Genomic DNA, 8,633 nt, shown 5'->3' with positions numbered 1-8,633 from the left:
CAGCAGGAAGATGAACTCACAACCCTGGAGTACCAGAGGTCTCAGCTAAAGCAGGTTAGTTGGTAAACTTAATGAGACTTCTCAAACCTACATACAGCCTTAAAACAACAAAAAAGCTCACAAGGAATTCTGGTTAGTTACATAAAGTTACAGTGGAACCACCCTGCCCCAAGGTTGCATAGGAGGATGTATCCTATAGCAACTGGACATATCCTACAGCAACCACCTATGCAGAAGACAACAAAAATTCTATTTCTTTTTATTTGCTGACACTTTGGTGGCAGAAACACGTGGCAGCTGTAAGGCCTGCTGCTACCCAGTGCTGCTGCAGCTTCCCAGCAGATCTGCTCACAGCTCACCCTACAGCACATTCAAGTCCTTCGTATCATGACAACCAACCTGAGAACCAACAATCCAAGCCAAGGCCTTCTTGATTGCCTTTGTACACTCCACATTTTCTGCAGAAGGAGACATGATGTAGTCTCCAGTGCTTGTGAGATGTGTTTTTTTGCTAATAATCTGTATTTTCCATGCACACACTCCAGACTTCTGTTACCTCTGAATGCTGTATTTCTTTCTAATCTCAGACTCAGTCTCTTAGCTGCAGCACCACCACCAACTCTTTCCAGGCACACACCCCACTGAAGAGCTGATTGATCAGGGAACTGGAAGCAACCAGAAAGAGCTGTCTGGCTTGAACAGACACTGTCCCAGTCTGTCTCACATGTGCACACCACATGGCAAGACTGGTCACACCCCACAACCTGATCTCTTGGTGCTGTCTGTTGGTCTTCTGCAGAAAACCTTGACTATTTGCAAGGGTGCTACAGAAACAAGTTAGATTTGGGCAGCAAAATGAGCTAACTGTTGGCATTCAGCAGCTCCCTTCTGATTTGATCACACTCTCTATAGCCAAGTTCTAACCAGTTCTAAGAAACTCTGTTCTTGCACATTGGGACTCACACCAGTCAGACACCAGTCTGTTAAGAAGGACCTTGCGAGTCTCAATCAGCAGCCAGTTGCTGGACTCATGCAGACCACACAAGCAGCTTTAAATTCTGGGTTTGAGCCCACACAGGGCAGCATCCTGCACCCTGGCAGGTCTTAAAACAACACACAGTATACTTCTTGCATCTGCCTCTATGCCTCACCGTTTCCAGTCAACTGGCATGGGCATGAAGAAATCAAGTCTTTCTCTACAATGAGGTATGAGTCTGGTTTATCCAGAGGATCTTAGTGTTGACTAAGCCTTGATTGTTTGTAATGCAGAAGCCACCTCTGCCAAAGAGATGCAATTACACCACAGCATGACTAAGCCATGCACGAAACATCTCCACCAGACACAGGAGCCACATCTCAGATGAGGAATACCCTGTTCACCCATACCAAAAGTCTTCTCCAAGATGCACTTTCTGCATTACCCCTTTGGTCCACATAGTCTTAGCAGCTCCTGAGCACAGGTGCTGAAGAAGAGCAGCAGGTAAGTGTTTTGGGTACTACAAGACTCCTTGGAGTAAACAGCAGTAGGTCAGATGGTCTTGGCCACAGGGTGGACCACATTTCACTGAATTACTCTAACATAGAACACCGTTCAAATGGCACGAGTTGCCTTTGAGAAATACACATTCTTACAGCCACTGGAGCATGCAGCAAGTGATCTGCCCTTATAAAATGGTGCAGAGATGAAGATCTTGGTACCTCTTCCTAGGGCCCTGCTGGTCTCTGTGTTTGGGCTCACAACAGCGTTGGCAATCCTGCAGGTAAGACAAAGTTCTGACAGCAGTTGCTACTCCTGCCCTGTTTACAGTTAAATTATGCAACACCTCAAGGAGATTATGGAAGGTGGCTGATGCACTTCCAAGCTGAGTCATGAAGATGTTGAAATATTTCAAAGCTGAAGCATCAGATGAAATCCTCCCATCAGAAAGAGTCTCCAAGAAGCCTGCTGCTGCAGTTGCACTCTAGTCACCTATAGTTCTACTAAGTTCCAAAACAGACATTGAGCATTTCTTGACCAAACACCAAATGGATTAAACTACTCGACTCTGACCTGGAGTCACTCAGCTGCACTGCTCAGTACCACTTCTGTACAGCAGAGCCCTGAACAAGGCACTGTTACCAAGGCAGGACAAATCAGAGAGCTTCCCTTTGATCCCAGCTGTTACCCGAGCCTCACTGTAACATCCTGCAGCTACCTCCTGCCTTCACTGCTGAACGTACAGCTTGTTCACCCTCCTCCCCCATGGCCTTGCTTCAGAGCAGTCACTAAATCAGCTGAGGAGGTTACAGTTTAAGGGAGTATGCCAGCACATTTGTAGAGTTTAGACACTCTCCTTCCTCATATGGGCAACTGTAAGCTCTAAGTTGTGATCTGGACATCCCTGAATTTTACATACCTGTACTGTGAGGAGCCATCATTAATGCCACCTCTAATACCTGAATTGACAGGTATTAAGACAAGTCAACAAAACAGTACTAAAAGTTGCAAAGCAAGGTGAAGCACTGTAGTACCAGGTTACTCTTAGCACATGTCTCAAGGTTCAGGCAAGTTCTGGCAAGGAGTGCCACTGGCATAGCTAGATACTACATAAGAGTAGATTAAGCTTGTAAGGCACTGTTCAAACCCTACTAAGTTAGAAGGTATTTCATCTACAAATAAACTTCTAGGTCGACTCCCTGACTACCAACTCTAGTCAGCACAATGTATCTCTAGAGAACGTAGAGCATAAAATGCTGAGGGACCACCTCATGAGCTAGTTCCAGAAGCAGGGGCTGAATCCCTGGCAGGCCCCAGCACCATCACTACCACACCGAATGCTTTGCTCTTCCAGGTTTGTGGTGTTCACCTCCCAAACCTCAGCTGATGGATTACACAGGATTTCTGCCACACCTGCAGTTGCTCATCGTCCTGAAACATCCAAAAAGGTCCCGTTTCCAATGAGAGAGCTGTGATCTCCTATTCTAAGAACTTTCACTTTCTTTTACTGAATACTGCCGTTTTCACAAATTCATAATACTCTGGGCCTGCTGCCAGAGACCCACTGGGTACATCTATACTAGTAAATTAAACAACATCAGGAAACATCCCCGGGCAGTGGAACACAATCTATACCATCAAGTTATTAGAATAATCTCTGGCACAGTTTCGAGCCTTGCCAACTGCTATGCCCCCAAAGAACGCATGGGCAGGTTCCCAGCAGGCAGTCTGGTAGCTCAGGAAATAAGATCTGTTATACCACTGGGACTCCAGCATTTAAGCTGTCCACAGAACAACTAGTGTCCAGCCTGTTTTACTTACTCAACTCAGTGCAAGGAGGTTGGGTGGACCTTTTTAACCCCTTTTGGCTGCTTGCTGGCGAGATGGGGGCATACCGAGCATTTAGCACTTCTCAATTACTGCAGTAATACATTCTAATTATTCACAACCACATCTCCCAGCTTCTGCAGCGAGAAGCTCACCACCATTTCACAGCTCAGCGTGGCTACAGAGGCAGACTGAGGAACTCCTGGCAGGTTAGACACGCTCCAGAGGGGAGGCAGTGCTGCTGGAGGATGGGGCGAGCAGCTCTCCTCTCCGCGGCGTGAGTCAGGCGATGGGAGCGCCCGATAGCAGAGCACTCCTCTGCCACTGCCCAGACATGCCAGAGCCAGCCTCTTTTGTTGGGCCCTTTGTTCACCGATGGGAAAGCAGTCACGATCTAGATGATTCCTCCATTAGGACAGAGAGATATTTAGAAGGCAAAGCTGTCTAGCTGCAGGCTATTCGGCAAGTTTCGATGCAAGCCTCGCTACCACTCTTCCACTGCACCTAGGTGCCACTTACACCCTGTTAGTGCCACTGAGGTGGACAAATCTCATCTGGCCATCAAATCTGCTGGTGCAAGAGTCTCTATCACAGTTTCATAAGCACAGAGCACAGCAAGGGAGTGAAAAATGCCACAGATATTAGTGGTTTTGTCAGCTATGTATTCAAGCAAGTTTTGTGGTTCTTGACCAAAGAAAGCCTGGGCTCTGTCCCTAAAGAAGATACCTATCAGCTGGTCAATGGTATAACAGGTTTGGTCTTCTGCAGAGATGCTCTTAGCCAAGACTGATGTTTTGGTAGATAAGAGTCTGCTCTGAGCTCAGATCTCCCAGATCACTACCTAGGGTCAGGGCACATAGCCTCCAAATCTTGCTGTGAGCTGATCAACCAATAGCACATGACAGGGATAGCTATCTCTAGATAGAAATAAATATATAACTATATTTATACTGCTCCACTGTATTGGTCTTAAAGCATACAACAAGTCAGCAGTAGGGCCCTGTTTTGGGACAAGAAAAAGCCAGGTAGTCTCCTCCTACAGCCACGCAGCTGGCAGCTCTGATCCCTAAGGAACATACAAAGGCTCCCTACCCACCCAGCCCCAGCAGCACCGCTGCTACAACACGGAGCTCCACAAGAGCTCTCATCTGGAAATCGTTAGGTTAATCGCTGCTTGCTCTCCAGATGGCAGACTGGCCCCACACTCCCCTGCCCACCTCTGGCTCCAATACACAGTCTGCTTGTCTAGTAACCCCTAGATGCAAGGGGCTGGACGGGCTCCTCAGACCAGGATGTGTATTGCCAGCAGCATTAGGAACTAATTAGAAGAGCTTTCCTGTGTACAGCTCAGGACAGTCATGGTCTGCAGTGCAGCCCAGAAAGTGTCCTGCCAGCACACTCTCCTTACAACTGGAATAGAGTTCAAGTTTCCTTCCATTTAAGAGGCAATAAGCTCCTCCTCACGTGGCACAGCAGACAAAGAGCAAGCCCTGTTCTCTAGCTGTGGCTTGTGCATGCTCAGGTGATGGAGCCAGGGCACTGGGAGACCTTGTTGCACGAACCAGCTGTACTTTGTAGAAGGCTGTTTGACAGGAGGGTGTGTCTGGGACTGCCTACAGCCAAAAATCAAGACTGTCAGCCTTTGCCTCCATGACTGGCATGCAAGACATTGTCATTACTGCACAGGCAGTGCAGAAATGTTACAGAGTGGAGTACAACAAGAACAGAGAGCCTCCATGAAAGGCAAGATACCCATGAGTATTTTAAGCTGGTTGGCAGGCACTTCCCTGTCTTTTATCAGTGCCTTAGATTTAGTCAGGAGTCATTCTGCAATAGCAATCCTGAAGACCTTTCAGCTATTAGAAAAGCCCTAAACACTGAGGGGCAGAAGGAGTGGACACTAAAGAGAACCATATTGCAACAAGGGCTACGGAGAAGCTAGTTCTCACAGAGAGCACAGCAGCAAGATGAAAAGCTCTTCCTGCTTCACTTGTGCAAGTGATCAATACCTGAAGGAGTTTCAAACTAGAAGCTTGGCAAGGAAAGCCATGACTTCCAACACCTCTGTGACTCAGTTCTAACTGCAGCTCCAGTGACTCAATGGGAAGTTCTATTACCAACTCCATCCAAATCCCACTAACATGCTGGTTCCTATCCAGCAAAGCAAGCCTCACTGGTGAGACTGGTCTCAGCGGTGAGATAGAAACATTACAGCCAAGCATGGCAAGAAGCCCAAGCTAACAGACTCTGTTGGACCCATGCCGGTTCCACAAGACCCAGAACGGCAACTGCAGCCAAGCACTGCTTGAGAAACTGAGAGGTTGGGAAACCACCACATTAGCAGATGTTGCTCCACAAGAGCTGCTTGTAGGAGGTCCAAATGTTATCTCACCTTGAGGGAAGGCTTCACAGTGCAGTAGCTTCTCCACTAGCATCTTCACAGTAGAAAGTACACTATCCCCGGTGTCTAGCCAGGCCAGATAAATCTCATTTCTGCGGTACACCAGCAGCCCAGCAGAGCAGCAGTTCAAATGAAGTATGCTAGTCAACACTAACTCAAGAGTCCTGTTAACAAAATCGACACTCGGCACTCCTAAGGAGACACCACATGCTCTCTGCATTTTAGAGTATCTGTTCTCCACTCAGAAGAGCAGTGAACCTATAAGAAACACCAGAAGACCTTGCATTGTTGGTCAGAACCACTTCAATTGCCTCTATCAAAGCCTAGGGAGTGACAAAGGTCCCTCACTTGGAATCTACACATGAACAGTGCCTTTACATACTAAAATACTCTGATGCCTCCTCAACAGCTTACAATCCCCCCCTATACATCCACTTAGGTTTCTTTCCATATTCCTCACTTCAGAATGCTGATACACAGCCCAACTATATGCCCTAGTTTCTCCCACAGCCTTTAGCAGAGCAAGACTATGGTGTTGTTTGGAGGAGATCCAGCTGCACTGGAACAGGAGAGAGCTGTTGTTCTAGCTGAAAGCTGATGTTTCCCACTGCTTTGCTAGTTCTCTTGGCACAGAAGCAGCACCTGTCCAGTCTGTTTGTTTACGGAGAGTTACCATAAAAGTTTCACAAATAAAAGACTATCACTTTGAGCTAGACTGCTCTCAGAGAGAGACACTAAAGTAAAGGTGTCTATGCTCCCCTTATAGGCAAACTGAGATCTAGTCAACAAAGCCCCAACAAAGCAACTCACCTTGAAGTAGACGTGCAGGGGCTGGTCAGGTAATCGCTCGCCTTGGCTCCACTGATTACATCGCCACGGCTATAATGAGAGCTCCAGCACCCAGCACACAGACACCTCCATTTAGGTGCCTTTACATCAACTGCACATTCACCTGAGGGACTAGTGCCATTTGAAGTACCCTGTGTCTCAGCAATCACAATCTCCAGCTGCCTTGCACTGCTGTATTAATAGTTCTAAGTTAATAAAGACTAGGAGACATCCAAGACGAAAATGCCAACACTGCAATGCTGAAGCACTGTGATTTTATCACTGACAGCACCTCCTCAGGAAAGGGGTCTTCCCTCTCCCAAGAAGCTCCCTCCTCCCTGTAGCAGGTCCTACTGAAATCCCACATCACTAGATGCCAGATGACACAAACAAGCGTGGAATGTTCCTCTCAGAGGCATTAGTATGGTTCTTGGACACAAGAGCCACTTCAAACAAGTTTAGGACAAAGTGCTACTATGTAGGCCACCTGGAGACATCTAAGCACTAGAAATGCAAAACACATACTTAAAATGGACCAATTTTTCTGCTAAAACAGCAGCCTACATTTCAGGTTAGTGCACTAGCTTAATTTTAGAAGGCTTACAGGTTTCTTGCACTTGCTGTAACTTGTCTTGGGCTGTTAGAGAGGATTGTTTGGTTTCCAGAAGTTTCAGAGTGCCGCCATTAAAAGTGTTAGCTCTTCTAGCCACTTGAAACGGAGAGAAACATAGAACAAAGACCACGAACTTGCACCAGAGCCTCCTTACACCATACAAACCACAGCTCATCTCTCTCGGCTCTATCAGAGTTGACCAGATACAACAGACTCATTATACTGAGCAGTAGCCACCAGCAAGCAAGTGCTCCAATGGAGAGGCACTATTTAGAGTGCTTGACTATGCGATGCTGCTCCACATACTATAGAAGAAAGTGTTCCCTCCTTATCCACTGCCTACACATTTAATAAGCAAGCTGGACTCCTAATTTCTTCTAATTAGTTTACATTCAGATAGGAATGACATCACCCTTGGAAAAAGGTCCTGCCTGCTCTGCTAAGCTTGTGCTCACCACCAGCGTGCACCTACACCAGATGTAACAATCAAAATGCTGTTCTCCCTCACGACACGGGCAGATTGTCCACTGCCCTCCTGCAGCAGACTATGCGTGGCTTCACAGCAGCCTCACACCATGCAAAGGCTTCCATCTGAGAGAAGAACTTGGTTAATCCACTAAGATGCACCAGCCTCCTTATTTCAAAAGGAACCAATCCCTCTATCATAGTAACAGAGGGGAATTACTCTCATACATGGTGTTTTGAGCAATAAAGTGTCACCTTGACCAACAGGAACCTCCCCAACCATTCCTGCAGGTAAGAGTACTCAGAAAGAAAACAGCTATCGTTTGGCCTCCTTCTTGTTCCAGCATACATGGACCAGCCAAGTTCAAGGCTCAAATGATGATGGAAAGCGTGCTGCTGCTGCTCACACATTAATCAGACCACCAAGAACCCAACACAACCATGCCAGTGTCCATAGCACTGTGATCTGCCACCTGTGTAAAGGACTGTGTAAGGTCACTCCGTTTTCTGTGCCCAACACAAGAGGTTTGCTACCACTTGATGCAAACACAGTTATTCCAGATGGGTGGGAGAAGCAGCTTAGCCTGTGTCACTGACATTTTGGCATGGGAAACAGACCATGTGATCACTAGAAGGGGAACAGCCTCAGTGCTGAGTCACCATGGAGAGCCTCAAGGACTTCTGCTCCTCATGTGTTCACCCAGGAAACCCCTCAATCTGAAGTGTCATCCAAGCCTTGCGCATCTCTTACACACAGGAAATCTCCAAATGAGCATTTACTTCATGTCCCTACTTCATGTCCCATTTCTAGTAAGGAATATTTATCATGGGGGATTTTTGTCCAGATGCACTACAGAAGCTGCAAATTAAATACAGTTTTTCCACTTTATTCAGTAGAAAGCTTAGTCAGAAGTTACAGACAGAGCCCTTTCCCCATGAAACAGGGTTGATTATGCTCACATGCTTGTCATTTTTAGCCACCTCATAACTACTCACTACCATGTGGGATAGAAGGGTACGTG

Source organism: Merops nubicus, unplaced genomic scaffold (assembly GCF_000691845.1).
Source record: "Merops nubicus isolate BGI_N331 unplaced genomic scaffold, ASM69184v1 scaffold4042, whole genome shotgun sequence".
NCBI lineage: Eukaryota > Metazoa > Chordata > Aves > Coraciiformes > Meropidae > Merops > Merops nubicus.
The sequence above is the reverse complement of the archived record's forward strand: the minus strand, read 5'-3'. Positions refer to the sequence as shown.